At 39.0% G+C, this 18,813-nt stretch overlaps 1 protein-coding gene across 1 annotated transcript in view; it reads left to right on the forward strand.

The window, feature by feature from the left end:
* The window catches only part of LOC124788714, a 321,758-nt gene that overhangs the window by 211,522 nt on the left and 91,423 nt on the right, over positions 1-18,813 (forward strand). The gene's annotated exons all lie outside the window — the stretch shown is intronic.

Consider the following 18,813-nt stretch of genomic DNA (forward strand, 5'->3'; position numbering starts at 1 on the left):
GCGACCGCTACGGTCGCAGGTTCGAATCCTGCCTCGGGCATGGATGTGTGTGTGATGTCCTTAGGTTAGTTAGGTTTAAGTAGTTCTAAGTTCTAGGGGACTAATGACCTCAGCAGTTAAGTCCCATAGTGCTCAGAGCCATTTGAACCATATAACACTTGCATGGAGTACGCGCTGAGGAAAACGTCTCAGATAATAAACCCACATCGTATAGCCATAGTTACTATGTTTAGCCAAACCAGCTTGTAGAGTAATGATTTGTATCCTCACCTTACAAAGGTAATAAGGAAATTACTTAGGAAGCAGATGCGTTTGATCACTGCGGTGATTTACTGACCTTGACCTCTAACACATTCCTTTGATATTTGTGGACATATACCAAATACTTCTCACGGTCAGCAGTACTTGATTTTGGAATCTCCACATCATTAACCTGGTACAGCAACAAACCTTGCTTCCGACGTAAGATCAGTCTTTCCACTCAGTTCCCCCGCACAAATTTTCGAATAAAAGCACGCAGTAAGTAAAGATATCCACGCTTCCACTTCCGTCTCTATTCAGAGGCGTACATGTTGATGAGGGGCACTCAGATGGTCCCCCTAAGTCTGCCTTAGCGAAGTCCTCGGCGCCTGTAGCAGCTGTTGAATTATTCACGCCAACTGTGCGCAAGCTACTCTCCCCCCACTCCTGTGTGCGAGCGGCCGGCTGCAGCTTGTCATACCAGCTTAGTACTAAAATGGCGATCTGTGCCTCTAAAGCCGCTTGTCACTCCACGTGACAGCCACTGTCCCTGGAAGAAATTGCCATGGTACATTTACGGGGTGCTCACCTGATAGCGAGAGGTGATCGCAACAGTTTTGAAAAGCATGGATTGTATCGCTAGTGTAAACCACGCTTCACGTTCACAAAGCACGTTACGATTGTTTAAAAGATTTTCACCTCCAGAGACAACGAACTGATACGTCAGTGTGAGACCCTGACACAAACAGGGCATCAGCTAAGTTGACAACAGCGAAGCAACGCAGAATTTATACCACTGGACTTATCGTATATTCGCCAGGAGCGGGAACTATATTACCTTCCGGAAGTCCTGATTTAATTTCCTCGTGGATGACTTCAGCAAGATCAAGAGCGACTCCCATCATTGGTTGCTGCAACGAAGCTAATGCCGCGTCTCCAGTGATCTCGATAGCAGTGGGAATTAAATAATAACGTCATTTGTTTTTCTTCCCCTGAGGAATCAAGGCACAAGCTTCTGCTGACATGGTGAAAATGAAACAAGTATATAACAACATTCTTTCATTGCTCCTTCAGTTGATAACCTTGCATGTAACCCGTGTCAACCGTCTTAAAAATACCTCAAGAAAATACATTCAGTTCGATAGTGAAAACGCACGTTCTCGGAAATAAATACGTATAATTTTTCATAATTTATTTTACCAAGTAAACCGCCGCGTCCGACATTCAAAACTTTTTCCTTTCTCAGATAACAATTATTATACGGGGTGATTCAAAAAGAAAGAAGAAACTTCGGATGCCTATTACAAACTATGAAAGATAGAAACACATTGCGCATTGCACTGGACAGAGGAAGGTTCAAAGTTTTATGTACGTACTGCCACTACACCACACACTCAACATGAGCACATGTTTGAAGAAGTTGAAGTTCCTGGCCTCCCCGTATTGTAGACTTCCGAGGGCCCCGTGTTGAACGTTCGATATTTTCATCAGACAAGCGTGGCCGACCAGTGCTCTTCCCTCTGCATATACAATCAGCTCCCAAGATTTTTGGTTGCGAATCCTAAATTTGCTTGTCCGGAGGTGGCTTCTTGCTGAATCGACTGTGGAATGCGCATTGCACTTGAACAATGGACTAACTTCACGCAAATTCTAACACAAAACTCTTGTGGAGTAATCTCCATGTTGCTGCAAACAAACAACAGCGCAGCTGTGTCAGAACTTCGAGCCTTCCTCTATCCAGTGACATGTGCGATGTGTGTACATCGTTTACAGTTTTTTTGTAACAAACTGAAATTTGTTCTTTCTTTCTATATCACAGGCTACAGAGGGGATCACACTCTACTGTCATCTAAAATGCACACGAAAAGCAATTATAATAAATGTGGTGAAAGAGAATAAGCAATTGAAACCTACTACTTTCAAAAATAAAGGAAAAATTTACACATAAGCACGTCGGTAAAATACACTGAAACATTTTGGGTAGTGTAATTTGCAAACCAAGTAACGGTGCTAGAACAAATCTTAAAAAAGACGGCCCTCATTCGATAAAAATTTAACCCTTGACTATGGTTTGCATAAATAAGGTGTTTTACCAATACTTGGCCGAAATACCAGAGGAAAAAAAAAAAAGCTTCTGAAAGTGATTTCAGAAGTACCTAGAGGAAAAGGCTAGCAATAATTTCTCTCTTTACACGAAATTACTCTGTAAAGCAATTTAAAATAGTTACAGCTATTTAGCGAGAACAAAGGTGCCTGATCATACATAATTTTAATAACACTGGACCAGTTACCACCGAAACGAGTAAGCAAAATGCTTAACAACTGTCAGCCAAAGTTAACTACTGAGGAGATCACTGAACAGACAGACAATACACAGAACAACTCGCGGTAAGCGACTTAAACGTTAAAACTCACAAACATCAACAATGTATTAAAATGTTAATCAGCACCGCACATTAATACCAGAAGCTGACAAGCGATTGCGTACATTGCGTACTAAATTATAAAAACCACCGTTTATTACTTTGCGTTCTTCCTTCTTCTCATACTGCAAAAATCCAGAAGCAGTACGGCCGAGTCCAGCCGAGTTCGCAAGGGACAATTACTGTACTTGTTGCGCCTGCTGATGTATAGATATACAACACATTCAGCACTGCATAAACGGCTCACAATCGTGACGAAAAACTAGTTGGTCCACCAAGGGTAGCACTTTTACAGCTATGTTCGGTTTAGACTGAAGTAATTTCAATCTCCACTGCCGTGTATTGTGTGTGTGTGTGTGTGTGTGTGTGTGTGTGTGTGTGTGTGTGTAGTGCGTGAGAGCGCGCGTTTTTCACATCTTCCCCTAAACCACTGGACAACTTCGTACAAATATCTCTTCCTTTTGGCAATAATCGCTGTCACAATAAAAACTACCTACGTATCTTAGTTTAGGAAATATGCTGTCATAAACAATGAGATGCCTGAAAACCTGCTACATCATTTATCACGTTTAAATTTATTACTTCTGTGCTTCTAACTCTATTCGCAACAAATTTCGCTGGCAGTATCCACACATGCCGCTAAACGCACATACAAAATTATAACATGGTACCCCAAAGAGTTCAAGAGACATAACGTCATAAATACTGAGATGTGTGAAAAACTGCTGCAGCTGCTGCAATTGCGCATGGCTTATGTGTATTAATTATTTGCTACCAACTCTATACGCAGACAGTATCCACATATTCTGCTGAATGTACCTACACATATATCATTGTACGAAACATTGTTGAAGAGGTATGACCTCATAAATACTGAGATGCGTGAAAAAAATGCCCCATCGTTCATGAATACAATTTATTTTTTACCGTTCGGACACTCCTACAGTCGAGTCACCTTAAGAAAATCCCTGACGTCTGGCAGCGCTTTTCACGGTTTTCATCTGCTAAGCGCAAACGAATGTTGGCGAAAACAGTCGCCATCTACAGTACAGAACTATGAAGAGACATTTACAAAGTTTACAAAGTCGCGTTGTACGCACCCGAAGCAGCTGAGCCCAGCGTACAGAAACTGTCCGGGATATTGCACTACAAACACCGTTCAATTTTTGTTTTCGTTTCTAATAGAAAATGAGCAAAATCAATATCCTAGCAATGCTGTGTTTGTCAGCTAGTACACTATAATTAATGCTATCACCGAACTTTCGTCAAAGGTAACGCTTTACCAGCGACGTAGCATCAGCTCCAAATGCAAGCAGTTCTCACGCTGTCCCACAAGACTCACTATGACTTTCATCCGCTGGAGGAGACAAGACCATGAGCCGTCCCACGTACGGTGCATAATAGCCCCATAGCTAGCCTCCACTGCCGCCTAGCAAGACGTTCACGTAAGCACTGCCTAGAGACGCGGCCTCAGTATCTTTGGATGTGGACAGCGGACTGGCTCAGCATGCACGTACCATTTAAAATACAAATTAATGTTCAGGGCGTATAATGAGACAAAGAAACTGGTTCACCTGCGTGACGTCGAGCATTGCACGCAGAAGTGCCGCAACACGACGTGGCTTGGGCTCGACTAATTTCTGAAGTACTGCTGGAAGAAACTGACACCAATGATCCTGCAAGGCTGTCCATCAATCCGTAAGAGTATGAGGGGTTGATATCTCTTCTGGACAGCACGTTGCAGGGCATGCCAGATATGCTCAATAATGTTCGTGTCTGAGGAATCTGCAGGCCAGGTAGAATGTTTAAACTCAAAAGAGTGTTCCTGGAACCACTCTGTAGCAATTCGGACGTGTGGGGTGTCGCATTGTCCTGCTGGAATTTCCCAAGTTCGCCTGAATGCACAATGAACATGAATGGATGCAGGTGATCAGAATGGATGCTTACGTACGTGTCACCTGTTGCAGTCGTATCTAGACGTATCAGGGGTCGTACATCAATCCAACTGCACCGCCACACACAATTACAGAGCTTCCACCAGCTTGAACAGTCCCCTGCTGACATGGATTAATTAGGTTGTCTCCATACCCGTACTTGTCCTTCCGCTTAATGCAATTTGAAACGAGACTTCTCCAAACAGGCAACATGTTTCTAGTCATCAACCGTCCATTGTCGGTGTAGACCTTCCCAGGCGAGGAGTAAAGCTTTGTGTCATGCAGTCATCAAGACTACACGAGTGGGCCTTCGGCTCCGAAAGCCCATATCGATGATATTTCATTGAATGGCTCGCACGCTGATACTTGTTGATGGCCCAGCATTGAAATCTGCAGAAATTTGCGGAAGGGTCGCACTTCTGTCACGTTGAACGATTCTCTTCAGTCGTCTTTGGACCTGTTCCTGCAGGATCTTTTTACAGCCATAGCGATGTCGGAGATTTGATGTTTTACCGGGTTCCTGCTATTCACGGTACACTCGTGAAAAGGTCTTACGGGAAATTCCCCACTTCGTCGCTACATCGGAGATGCTGTGTCCCATCGTTCGTGCGCCGACTAAAACACCACGTTCAAACTCGCTTAAATCTTGGTAACCTGCCATTGTAGCAGCACGCGTCCGGGGTAACGCTTCTTTGGACTTAAAAAATTTTTCCAAGTCAAACGTCGTTCGCATCAGCCGAGGTCGCTAAGCGCACATCGAGAACCTGGGGCTCAAGGAGGCAACAGTGTAATAGGCCCTCCAACATTGACTGCTGCTTCAGTAGTGGTCGGGCTGCTGCACAGGCAACTGCATTGAACAGAGCCAAGACGTCCTACATCTACCACCTATCAAATGCGCGCGACAATTGTTGTGTTACACAGGCGTTGCCGACCGCAGCGCCATATTCTACTTGTTTACATATCTCTGTATTTGAGTACACATGTCTATACCAGTTTATTTGGCGCTTCAGTGTATATATTGTAACCTCCCCAGAGAAATTTGAAAATGACAATAATTAAATATTAACGAGAATAGAACCTAGTGTAACCTCCCAGCAAATAAAATAATTTATTGACAATGACAATTAAATGAGAAATAGCAGTCTGAGCCAAATGTAAGCTGCCCACAAAAATGTAAGACAATTCAATGATAATGAAATCTCAGTGACAATGAAAACGCAAATAGACCGAAATGTCGATCTTAGGCCCTGTTCTTACCTCAGTAAAATTGCATCTGCTCTTATTTTTCGCCATAGCTTGGAGGAAATGCATCGCAAAAATTCTTTGAATTTAAGTAAATTTTTTTTAAGGAAATGCTTGGGAAATTTTCTTTCAATAAAATGTTTGTTTTGTTAAAATGCTTGGTTTGAAAACAAAATTATTATTGGGGCGATTCTTGAACACATTAATTACACTTAAGATACATTACATTATCAAATGTGCGCAATGCTGCTTCATTACCTTATTTAAAAATATACCTGACCCTGAACCTTGACCAGAGGCCCATGTCGACGCCCGCCGACTCCTCACACACAACTCCGACTGTCTCTCGCGCGCTACTACCACGAACGAACTACATGGTCTCGCGACTCGCTACGTACAACAACTTTCTCGCAACTGTGTCATCTCGCACGCGCTGCTACTCTCCAACTGAACACTCGCGCGGTCAAGCGCAGACTAGCCACGATAAATAGCTCTCTGGTCAGAGATTCTGTCATGCCTCACCATCGCTGCTACAGAACATACGTGTTTCATAACCCTCCACTGGGGGGGGGGGGGGCAAAAATTTGGCAGCGATGGTGAGTCATTTGGACTTGCCATGAGCAACAAATTTTTTTTCAACTAATTAACTTTACAATTACAGCATATATACAGATATAGAACATGAAGGAAATATGGTGCACATGCATCAAGTACAAAACATATTAGACAATAACAAAATGTGAGTACAAAACATATTAGCAAATCAGAAAAATGTACATACAAATTATTTGATAGATAACAAAAGTGCACACGCACTGAAAAACTCTTTAGCATTTTCAGAACAAATAAAGAGAAAGGCAAAAAATCATGTTGACAAGTGACATGAGTGGACATGCACTGCAGTTCAGAACATATCAGCAAATGAGGAAATGTATATACAATGAGTAACAAATGACATAAGTGCATACGCACTGAAGTATTGAACATATCAGGAAATCACAAAATGTATACAGAATGAGTACTAATCATATAGAAAAATGAGAAAAGTGCATAGGCACTGACTGCACTGAAAGTCCATATCTTTCCACAGAAGTACAACACCAAGTGAGACAATCTGAAGTTCTTTTCCCAGAAGTATTTACCAGCGTAGCCACGACACTGAAATGTCGTAGTAATATTCCATGTTTTCATTTTGGCAGTACATCAGGTACACCAAACAGTGGGACCATAATAACATCTTCATCGCTCACGGTGGTGGACAGCATGTCGTGTCAACACCACTCTCTTACAAGGCACACCAACGCAGAATTAGTGCAAAAACCAAATATAGTGCTCCATGATCATGAGGATGGACAGGACAAATGGATATTGCAGTAATTCAGGGTAGTTAGCTCAGAAGGTGAAGGACATTAAGTCACATAGTAGTCTTCATTGAGATTTACAGTAGTAGTTTGCGGCATTCATAGCCCAGTTATTGAACATTTCTGTACCAGGTATTTAGTATTACAGAATAATGTTCATAAAATTAACTGATTATAGTGAACATTGGCACTTATTGGCCAATTATAAACCATCAGAAGTCATCATTGAAAAGGACAGTCAATTATTGGCATAGCATTAACATAATTCATTGAGTTATACTAATTATTGGCACTCATTGGCCAGCAAGTATTGAATAGTACAACATTTTTAATTATTGGCAGTCATTGGCCTGTTACGAAACATCAAAAGTCATCATTGAAAACAGGAGCTAATGAATGGCATAGTATTAACATAATTCATTTAGTTAAACTAATTTTTGGAACTCATTGGCCAGTTACAAAACATCAAAAGTCATTATTGATAACAGGAGCTAATGAATGGTATAGTATTAACATAATTCATTTAGTTACACTAATTATTGGCACTCAGTGGCCAGTTACAAAACATCAAAAGTCATCATTGAAAACAGGAGCTAATGAATGGTATAGTATTAACATAATTCATTTAGTTACACTAATTATTGGCACTCAGTGGCCAGCAAGTATTGAAAAGTACAAAACATTGTTCATCATTCAGTATTATTCAGAACTCTCTTAAATGGGTAGCATTATTTGGAACTCGTGATACACACTTTTTTTTGTTAGCAATGCATTGCTTTGGGTAATTATAAGGGAAAGCAAGAAGAGAAAAAGAAAAAAAATTGCATCTAGGTTGTTCCTGTAAATGAAAAATGTGTAACGTCATTCGTCATGAGTCAGCTGTAGCAAGGTTGTGACACAACTGGGTAAAAAAAAATGCAAGTACTAGTATAGGTTTAATAAGTAACAAGTTTAGTAAGTATCATGAAAGGCTTCTCCTGGAAAATATACAAAATGGATTATTGAGCTGAAAGAAGAAACGCATACTATGCTAAAAAGTAGTGAACTTCGAATTAACAGGTAGTGAAATGTGTATAAAAAATGAGTTCCATAGCTGTCCTTTCCAAAACCTTCAGTCATCATACCATACGATATAAAACATACTGTCAAAACAAACTGCAACAAATACTTAAATAACCACATAGCATAAATACATAAACTTCAACATCATCCTCATCTGTAAAGAAAAAACTTCATTATCCATATTACCATAACTTCATTATTATCATCACCTGTAAAGAAAAACTTCATTATTCATAGTAGCATATTCTTCATCATTACTCTTCATCAGCATTCATTGTCATCTGCAAAAAATCACTTCATTACTTATTACACAACTATTCCTTATCTCTAACATATTTCATCACTAAAACTAAGATGTGTAGTTCTCTCTGAGAGCTTGCATCAATCGCCTTGTATTCTGAAAGAAAAATTTAGTTAAGACTGCTATTCTACGATGTGTATAGTATATTCTTTTTAATGTTTTTTAATTCTGATCCATTTACTCTTCCTCATAAGGCTTTTGTATCTTCTTTCGTCTATTCCGTAGTTGGAATTCCCATTTCTGTTTAATTTATTTCCTTTACACGTTATTACTTTCTGAAATGATGAACAAAGATTAATGTCTTGCATTTACATCATATACTCACTAAATAATGACTGGTTTATGGTGACATAATTAAGCATACAGCATAACATGACAGAAAACGTAATATGTCAAAAGCATAGACAGTGTTCAGAGGCAAAAATGTACACAGAATATCACAATGCAGCAGCAAAAAAAAAGAAAAATGTAAAACAGTCACGATGTTGAGATATCATAGGGCAAAAAATGTCAAAGTCAACTGGTGTGTTATACCTTAACTATTTCACAGTGCATACAAACAAAACATGAAAACAATCGTACATACATAAGAAAGACAAAATGTGACGTTCGTTGTGTTCAGCTTGTATGTAGTGTAGTTAATAGAGGCGAGAATTAAAGACTTTAATGGAGAGAGAATTTGATAAAATTAATACGTCACTACATAGAATTGCATAATTATTCAAAAGATACGTAAGTGTCTCTGGAAAAAAAATGTGCACAGTCTGATATGTAACGACAAGAAGAGCGACCTGCTAACCTTAACTTGCCGGGCACTTGCCAAGAAAAAGTACGATAGTCATGAGTAAGTAATCACATAAATATAATTGCATAAATGGTCATAAAATGTGTAAATTCATCTGGAAAAATATGCACGGTCTGATGTGTAACGACAAGAAAAGCGACCTGCTAACCTTACCTTGCCGGGCACTTGCCAAGGAAAAATACAATAATCATTAGTAAGTAGTCATGTGAATATAATTGCATAAGTGATAATAAAATTAGTAAATGGCATCATAGCATGTTATATCATAAAGTGGTTTCATTCAATAAAGGGTTTAATATTGGATAAGTGTTGGTTTCCATTCGATTTTCTGGTTCTCAGAGTTTCGACGTGTACAACATAGGGGTGAGGAATGCTGCGAATCCGATATGGACCTGCGTATAGAAGTTCAAATTTACTGCACATACCTTTTATTCTGCTGGATAAATAGCGTGTACGTACTAATATCTTCTGTCCCACGTGAAAGTCTCGGCGTGTACAAACCTGTTTTTGCTGTCTTCTCTGACGCTCTGCGGCACGTTTGATGTTGTTCAGCGCAATGTCAATTATTTCACGGTGTCGTAGTCGACGAGATGTAGGAAATGTTACTAATTCTTTAATTTTGATTCATTTGGAATGGAATTAATTACATCTTGGAATGAGAATATGTGTGTCCCAATTAATACGTCTTTTGTGGCAGTATATTCTACACAGTTTACCAATTTCTTTCATTAATCGCTCACAAGGGTTCGAAGAAGCATGGTACTTGGATATATACATCGGAGAAATGTTTCTAGCTCGTAACATACGTGTCCATATAGCAGAACGAAATTGTGATCCATTATGGGAAATTACTTTATCACATGCCCTACATGAAATAGAAAATGTTTTACAAATGCTTTCGAAACAGTTTAGCAGTAGCTTTGCGTAACGGAGTGAAAGAAACAAATTTTGAAGTGAGTTCAACAGCGACAAATATGTAGCAAAAACCTCTGTTAGTGCTCGGAATTGGACCAAAAATGTCTACTGCGGCCATATGTCTTAATTTAACAGGTACAATGGGATATAATGGAGGAATATGTGAAATGGTGTCTGACTTAGCTTTCTGGCAAATATTACATGACGCTAAAACTCGTCGTATACGTTTCTCCATGTTGACAAAATAACAGTTCTGTGTCAGTATAAGAAAACATTTTCTGGCTCCGTAATGTGCATAACTTAAATGAGTATACCATATTAATTTGTTAACCAGTTCGTCAGGAATGCATAATAACCAATTGTTGCTGTTAGGATGAGAGCGGCGAAATAGAATGTCATTGCGTACTGTGTAATGGTTTCTAATCGTAACATTATTCTTATCTTGCCAAAGGTGTTTAATTTCTTTCCACACATTGTCTTTACTTTGCTCCTTTGCTATGTCCCGTAATGACGACGAAATAAAATTTTCAAATGCAACTTGCTGAATGTACATAACGCTGAAATTTGCTTTGCAGAGGATGGTTGCGATGTCATGCTGATTGTTGCTGAGAGAACGCGATAGTGCGACTGCTATAACATTTTGTGTGCCGGGAATGTGAACAATTGTAAAATTAAATTCCTGTAAATAAACTTTCCTTCTGCTTAATCTGTCGTGAGTGAATTTAGCCGAAAGTAAAAATTGTATCGCTCTGTGATCTGTGTAAACGGTGGTATGTCTGCCATAAAGAAAGTGCCGAAATCTCGTAAAAGCCCATACAACACATAATGTTTCCAATTCTGTAACGGAATAATTTCGTTCAGCAGGCGACAAGATGCGGCTTGCAAATGCGATGTTTTTAATTACTGTAGAGCCATCTTCTTCAATTTCCTGGAAAATATGTACGCCTAAAGCGGTGTTGGAACTGTCGGTGGCAATGGAAAAATTTCTGGTAAGATCTGTGTGCGATAAAAGTGGTGTAATCAACAAGGCGTATACAATCTGTACTGTATCTGGTTAAATTCTATCGTACGTGTTATTATTTTCAGCAGGATTCTGTGGCATTTCGACTATTTGAACTGTACTATTATTTCTTCCTGACGTATTACGCTATGGATGACACCTATTGTCTGGCTCATTCATGATAATATGTTGTTGCTGATGTTGTTACTGCTCATAAGATCGACTGATATTAAATGTACGGTGAAAATTGTGCTCATCATTTTTACGTCTGTCGTAATAGTCATTCCTATACAGTGCATTGCGATAGGAATTGAAATACTGTGTTTTCTGTACGTAGTTGTTCCTTTGCTGCCGTGCGTTATTATTTGTTGTATCTGGGACTATACGTGCACGCGGCGAAACATTAAAGTTAGGTTGACCTTGTGCATTACATTGTTGGTTAGGTATTCCAACCGGCTGACTTTCATGCTGTTGTGGTGGAAAACGTCTATTGTTACTAAAACGTGGTTCCTGTTGCTGACAATTTTGACGATATTGATAATTGGAATTTTGTCTGTTATTGAAGTTCTGGTGGTTGTCATTCCTGAAGCGTCTATTACCTTTACTATTGAAATTACGTGGTTGATCGTAATTACTGTAAGTTTGCTGGCCTTGGTTGTTATATGAAAAATTTTTGTTTACGAAGGAATAGTCTGATTGCTGCACTTCTAAAAGCTGCAGCAGATCCCTGAATGCCGAAATATTTTCTTTTTGCTGACCCATTAAAAGAGACACACGTAATGATCGTGGCAATTTAGAAATACATAATTGAATGAGTGCAGATTCACTGTACGGTTCACTTAGGTACTGGTTTTGTTGCACCATGTGCTCAAAAAATTGCGTGACACTGGGAAAATTTGTGTTCTCATAATTCGGTAAACTAATTAACTGATCTTTAATTCCGTGCTGTGTCGTCTTCGACCAGTACGCTGACAGAAAAGCATTCTGAAATTCCTCTACCGAGTAACATTGTCTCGCGATCGGTCTCATACGAGTTGCCGGTTTGCCTTCCAAAAAACTACAAATAAATTCAAGTTTATGTGTTACGGGCCAAGTCAGTGGAAAAGCAAAGCCAAATTGTCGTGTCCAATCTAGTGGGTGAATCTGTGTTCTGTCATTTTTAAACACTTTAAATTTTCTCACTGACAGAAAATGTTTGTAGTCAAAATTATCGTCTCTGTATGATGAAACAGGTTCACGATTATAAGAGAATCTATTTGTCTGTGTCTGTTCGGAATCTAAGTCGTGTACTCTCTGTAGATTACCCATATTATACGCGCTGTGTGAGTCTGACAAATGTTCGCAAAGTGGAGTCTGCTGTGATGTGTTATTAACTGAAATATTTTTCATCTCTAATACTTCTTGCTGTAAACTTGACAACTTTCTACGTAATGTATTGTTAGATGAATCGATCTCATTAATTGTCTGCTGTAAATTTTGAAATTCAGGTGTTTGGTTAAACGAAATTGGTGCAGTTAAACGAAATTGGTGCAGTTGTCATTATTACTTTCAATAACATCAATACGACTGGCCAATTCATCATATTTTTCAGTCAGTATTTTTGCCTGATCATCGTTTTTACTGTCAGAAGCATTAATCTGTTTTTGCAGTTTACGTGTAGTTTCGTTCAGTTTTTTAACGTCAGCTTTGAGGACATCGCAATCCTGTGTTAGTTCTAATTGTTCGAATCTGTCTGTCACTGTCTGAATATCTGCGGTGTGTGTATCTGTTTTTGATGTAAGATCAGAAATTTCATCACGTAATTCGGTCCTCAACTGTTTGATGGTATTAATTTCGGCGGACACTGTAGCAATATTGTTGTCTACGTATGTCTTCGCCTTCGCAAACATTTTACGTTTATCTTCTTGTCTCTGTACAGTGATTGTTTCCATGACTTGACGTTTTACTTCATTTTGATCCTGAATAAATTTGCGGAAACGCGTATCACTGTTTTGTATGTGCTGATTAAAGCGCTCGTTAATTTGAGTGTTCTGTTGTTCGAATTTCGCGTCTATCTTTGCGTCCATTGTGCGCGAAAGTTCTGCTGTCATTGTTTTAAACTCGTCGCGTAATTGTGTAGCTTTTTCAGAGCATTGTTTACCGACTGTACTAATTTCCTCTCTAAGTGTTTCTGTTGTAGCTGTTTGCATATCCCTTAATTCTTGAGCAACAGATCTAATTTCTTCGCTACTTTTATTTGAACAAGCCTCAATTTCGACGCGTAACTGTACCTTAGTATCATGACACTGCGCGGCAACGTCTCTAATTTGTTCACTAAACTGCCTGGAATTGTTGTCTAATTTTTCATTAAGCTGTCTGGAATTGTTGTCTAATTTTTCATTAAACTGTTTGTTCTGCTCACTAAGTTGTCTGAAATCTTCACTCCGTTGTCTGACCTGTTCACTAAGTTGTTTGAAATTTTCATCATTGTTGTCTACTTTTTCATTAATTTTATTAAGTTGTTTCAAACTTTCCTTAACTTGTTTGTTATCTTCACTATTTTCATTAAGTTGTTTAGTCACTTGTAGCAACAATGCCATAATTGGATTCGACCCAAAATTAACATTTCTATTCTCTGTACTGTTTGATGGTGTATCTGCAATTGTCACGTTTTGTGTATCCATTTGGATATTCTGTGACTCACAAAAAGGTCTGCTTATCGAATCACCACTCTGCGTCGCTATTTCGGAATTAAATGTATCCTTCGTACTTTCAGTACACTGTCCATTTTCGTTAGAAAAATTTGTCTGTACGTTATCTGAATTTTCCAAACCGGGTGTGTTAAGCTGGGTAGCGCTCATTACAATAGAACTTCCCACGTCATCAATTGTCGTCAAATTAACAGGGGAGACAATTGAGTTCGTTTGTTCATCAGTAAGATAAATATCATCATTAGTGGTTGGAATGCACTGATTGTCAGTGAACGCAGGACTGTCATCATTACACTGCGTGTCACAATTACTATCGATCACGTTGTTTAAGTCGGTAATTTCGTTCATAATACCTCGCAATACACTATTCACAGTCTTGCGCGGCATTTTTACGATAGTCACAATTGTTCACACATGAAATAAGCACAATGCAAAAAGCAACAAACACAAATACAACAGAGCAATGAGTTGCCGATGATCTGAGGAAAGAAAGTCATAAAATTAGTAAAAGCGTTGCGCCAAATGCTAATTATATTTAAGCAAATAAGAGCAGATATCTGACTGTTTCTTAGAAGATTCCCAAAGAAATACGATCCTGGACTGGATGTCGCCAAGTGTAACCTCCCCAGAGAAATTTGAAAATGACAATAATTAAATGTTAACGAGAATAGAACCTAGTGTAACCTCCCAGCAAATAAAATAATTTATTGACAATGACAATTAAATGAGAAATAGCAGTCTGAGCCAAATGTAAGCTGCCCACAAAAATGTAAGACAATTCATTGATAATGAAATCTCAGTGACAATGAAAACGCAAATAGACCGAAATGTCGATCTTAGGCCCTGTTCTTACCTCAGTAAAATTGCATCTGCTCTTATTTTTCGCCATAGCTTGGAGGAAATGCATCGCAAAAATTCTTTGAATTTAAGTAAATTTATTTAAGGAAATGCTTGGGAAATTTTCTTTCAATAAAATGTTTGTTTTGTTAAAATGCTTGGTTTGAAAACAAAATTATTATTGGGGCGATTCTTGAACAAATTAATTACACTTAAGATACATTACATTATCAGATGTGCGCAATGCTGCTTCATTACCTTATTTAAAAATATACCTCATCCTGAACCTTGACCAGAGGCCCATGTCGACGCCCGCCGACTCCTCACACACAACTCCGACTGTCTCTCGCGCGCTACTACCACGAACGAACTACATGGTCTCGCGACTCGCTACGTACAACAACTTTCTCGCAACTGTGTCATCTCGCACGCGCTACTACTCTCCAACTGAACACTCGCGCGGTCAAGCGCAGACTAGCCACGATAAATAGCTCTCTGGTCAGAGATTCTGTATGCCTCGCCATCGCTGCTACAGAACTTACGTGTTTCAATATACAATAAGACAGATATTAATAACAACAGTAAGAATTATCTAAGACGTATTTTGTGCAGTCAAGAAATAGAACTTCAGTATTCCACAGTGATTCTGATTCCCCGCCCAGCCCGAGTATCGTCATGGATAACAGATCAGAGACACTCGGTCTCCATAGTCTAGTCGCTTTTTGCTTCTGCGCGAGATACCATGCAGCCGCCAGAAGCATGTCACGTGGAGCAGACACTACCTGTAAATACCACGGACCGACAGCTGCCACTCAGTCTCTCATTAATCTTTCAAACTTTTAGTTGCGGCGCACTAATTACTCGGATCGATGTTTGGACTCTTTAGAGTCTTCTTGAACTGGTCTTCAAAGAGCTTCTGAGGAGCACAACGGGGCCTTCTACCTGTTCTCACCTCACTGTACAACGTATGTCAAGGAAGTCTGTTGCTTCTCATCCGCTGGAGATGCTCAATCCATCTGAATTGGTGATCAATAACGGTAGCTTCTATACTGTAAATTTTTGCCTTCTCAGGAACAGTCTGATACAGTCATCATACTTGATGTTCATGATGTATCTAAGCTTCTACTGGTTGAAGCATTCTAGTTTATTAAGATCACCGCGATGTAGCGTCCAGGTTTGGCAATCAAAGAGCAAGATAGAAACGACAACTGCTTGATACATCATCTGTTTCGTGCTTAGCGTCAATCTTTATTCAGGAAAATGTCCAAAAGCAATCCTGTTCCCCTTGTCGTTTTCCGATGAGGAATTTTTTGATAATACAGTTCCTACTACTTTTCAATAGCAGATTTGAAAGAAACTAGTGATAAACTACTAGTACTCAAACCTAAAGTGAAAGGTTTCAATGTGAAACACTTGGCAAACTCATATGCTGTACGGGAGTTACTCGCAGTTGTTTATAAATTTTGTCTGTGATGTATTAACTATTCCAATACCCTCTTGCAATTTTTTAAATGTGTTATTAATAGTTTAATGCTTCCGTTACATAAATTTTCTAATCAGAATTACGCAGCTATGAACTGACTTGCGCCATGAACAATAGTTATTAGCCAGGTACTTCTTGCAGCTTCACCCGTATACAGTATGTTTATTGGATGGATTACATTACTTCATTATCTTTATTTCCAGCATACCTTTTAAATAAATTTGGTTTATTTACTTGTTCATCATGTTCTGTGCGACAACGCGAGCCAGAGCTATTGGCCATGGAACAAGTCAGTTCATAGTTATTGAGTTCAAACTAAAAAACACTTTTCATGGAAGAATCAAAGAACTAATAAAACCTTTAAAATTTATGAGAGGGTGTAGAAATGATTAATACATTACAGAGGAAAGTTCTATACAGCTTGACAAACTCCTGTACAGGGCAGGGGTGTACCAAATGTGCCACAAGGAAATCTTTCAATTTAGGTTTGAACACTTGTAGTTTATAACTAACTTCTTTCAAAATGCTATTGAAAATGTAATCTGCTGACTAGTTGACACCTTTCCATACAATTCTTAATGTATTTTTATCCAACTACATAATGTAAATCCGTCTAGTGTACACTGAATTAATGTTATATTTCTTATGAAGGAGTTGATGTGGTGAACTGCAAACCCCATGACTATGTTGCTTGTTTCCCTGAAAACGTCAAACAATATTGTTGCTAAAAGATACATATGTTTCATGATCATACGAAACTATGCTTGATAATGTTGTCAGGGACGTCGAGTAAGTGCACTCGAGTCGCTGAATGAATTTGATCCTCAGTTCTTCTATGTCAAATGGTAAGACTAATTCAGTTACATTGATGCTTCCGTGACGGTATTATTTTCGTAAACAGATGCTGCGTTCGCCTAAATCTCGTGTAGAGATACTGAAAATGAGGTAGTAGGTTAGTGCACACGGAAAGTCATTAGAGATTGTGACATGTAAACATCAATTTCTTACTCTCCCTCTTTACTCGATTGGAGTATTCTTCTGATTGATTGCATACTTAGGTTATTAATCACGGGGCTCCATGCTCTCAGAATAGTAGGGAAATATATTAACGCATTCTCTAAAACGTTCAAATGGCTCTGAGAACTATGGGACTTAACTACTGAGGTCATCAGTCCCCTAGAACTTAGAACTACTTAAACCTAACTAACCTAAGGACATCACACACATCCATGCCCGAGGCAGGATTCGAACCTGCGACCGTAGCGGTCACGCGGTTCCAAACTGAAGCGCTTAGAACTGCACGGCCACACCGGCCGGCCTCTAAAACGTGAACGGTTGTAAAGTAATTTATTAATTACAGTTATAACAACTACGTCGTGTTCGTCCTTATAATTCTGTGATATAATTCTAACGATCTGAGACTGATTGTTCGTTCTCGATCTACATCAAGTCCATTACTTCAGACTTACTGGCAATCACCTTAGGATTCAAGTTTTCGTTTTATCACTAACATCTATTGCAAGACAAACCACCTCTTAACCGCCGAGACTAAGGTTTTTTTTGTGGCAAGTAGTTTCCCAGAACCAATTCTACCAAGCATTTCTACGAGAACTCTGCTCAGCTTACTGTTGACACTTTAATTAAAAAGCTTACTGTTTAACAACTTTTAAAAATCTCTTTTCAAGCATTGAGATATCTCAGTCGAAGCGGACTACTAGTCATTTCAGATAAATAGCTTCACCTAAAAGACAAATTTAATTAAAACAATTAAAACATTGACAATCTTCATAATACGTAACCTTGGTAAAATCATAGTTCAGATTTCTATTCCTCAAATGAGATACAATCATTTGGCACATTATGGGAATATTTTCTTTAGTTTTGTTTCGGCATTTTTGTAGCTATTTTTGCTTGTGCTTGTTCTTTGACCTTCTCCCCATAAGGGTGATACTAAAATTGAATGAGCTTCGCATATAGTTGGTCTAACTCACTTTAAAACTACATAGAAATTAAATTCATTAAAAACATTTTATAATTATGACGTGCTTGCTTGACGTCATAACAACGACGTCACAAGCTGCCAACAAGCTGTCTCATTTGCAGACAGGCATCGAGAGAAAGTCATTGGCAGAGAGGGTAATACATGATGTGTGACACTGTACTTACGGCGTCGCGGGGTAGCCGCTTGGTCTTAGGTGTCTTGCCACAGTTCGCGCGGCTCCCCGCGTCGGAGGTTCAAGCCCTCCCTCGGACAGGAGTGTTCGTGTTGTCCTTAGCGTAAGTTAGTTTAAGTTAGATTAAGTAGTGTGTAAGCCTAGAAACCGATGACCTTAGCAGTTTGGTCGCATGGGAACTCGCCACAAATTAAAAAAGAAGACTGTACTTACCCTGCAATTTATTTTAGAATGACAAAATTGTTGGTATATATTTTTATTGATGCTGTAAGTTAAATCAGCAAGCAGATATTCAGTAAGCCACACTAACGGACCGGACATCAAACGAACCTGTGGACCTGCAGCT

This window comes from Schistocerca piceifrons, chromosome 3, assembly GCF_021461385.2.
Source record: "Schistocerca piceifrons isolate TAMUIC-IGC-003096 chromosome 3, iqSchPice1.1, whole genome shotgun sequence".
NCBI classification, from domain to species: Eukaryota; Metazoa; Arthropoda; class Insecta; order Orthoptera; family Acrididae; genus Schistocerca; species Schistocerca piceifrons.